Below are 1,265 nucleotides of genomic sequence, written 5' to 3' on the forward strand. Positions count from 1 at the left end.
TTATACCAAAATTGATAATACTACTTCTTCCTGTAGCAATAGCAATCTTCATGAAGCCAGTCAATGATCACCTGAAACAAATCTTCAAAGTACTGTGTCCACTACACTCATACTGCAAAGTTTGCAAAAGAGATGACACCGAAGAAGGAGCGGCAAATCCTTAAGTAAATACAATTCAGTCTATGTAGCCTGAACAATTTAGTGACCTAATTTTATGAACAAAAAGTTTAGTTTTATTGTTAGTTTAGTTTTATGTTTAGTCAGAATTTATTTTTGTTTTGTTTAGTAGCTAGCTGAAATAAAACTTGTACTAGCTACATGCCCACATGCCACTTTTTGACCAAACATGATGTTACTGCAATTAATACTATAGAGGAGACTTACCAGTATTCAGTGGGGTATTTTGTCTATTAATATTAAATCAAGCTCTTTCAAATAAGCTCTTGCCAAGACTCAATAGCCACAATACATTTATATAAACTCAAAATAAGTTATTCTATGCATACATTACGGTATATGGTATACTAGTAAGTTACATACACAGAATATAGGACCTGAGGTTTGTGTATGAGGATGGGATATAGCTCAATGATCACAGGCCTGAGGGCTATATCACATCCAAGGACACAAACCTCAGGGTCTATATTCTGTATATGAGATTGTTTTAGTATACTATGAATGATACACTGCATAATGATGAGTCAGACAGCATTTCTGCATAGCAGGTCTATACAAAATATAGGACCCATCACATCAAAGAAATGAGGATTCCAAACACCCCTAGCACCAATGTCACTAAATATAGTTATTGCTTTTTTTTAATTTGCTTCTTTTTAAAAGGTTTTCCATAGCTTTAAAAATTTTAGTTAGAACCACCTCAAACTTTCTACACAGCATCATTATATCAATATGTATCAGAAAATGTAATGAAAACCAGAATGATTTTCGAGCCGCTTTCTGAAAACACCATGGACTATATATTGAAGTCTTGCATGCTTTATCTAAAAAATTTCAAAAATTGCTGTGACTTGAATTCTTTCAGTTGGGTTGGAATCAGCTCAGTGATGTTATCAATGCATCATCATTAACTAAAAACTGATGTATTAAATGTCTGAAGTATGTACAGCGTCATTTAGGTACAACTTCACCGTACAAGAGATGAAAAAAAGTGACACAATGATGCACATAGCAAATGAGATTTGATGAAAATACACTATGAACTTTTAAAGTAAATGGTGATAGCATATGCTATATGCTAATAGCAG

The sequence above is a fragment of the Amphimedon queenslandica genome, unplaced genomic scaffold, assembly GCF_000090795.2.
Source record: "Amphimedon queenslandica unplaced genomic scaffold, v1.1 AMPQUscaffold_11749, whole genome shotgun sequence".
In the NCBI taxonomy this organism is placed as follows: domain Eukaryota; kingdom Metazoa; phylum Porifera; class Demospongiae; order Haplosclerida; family Niphatidae; genus Amphimedon; species Amphimedon queenslandica.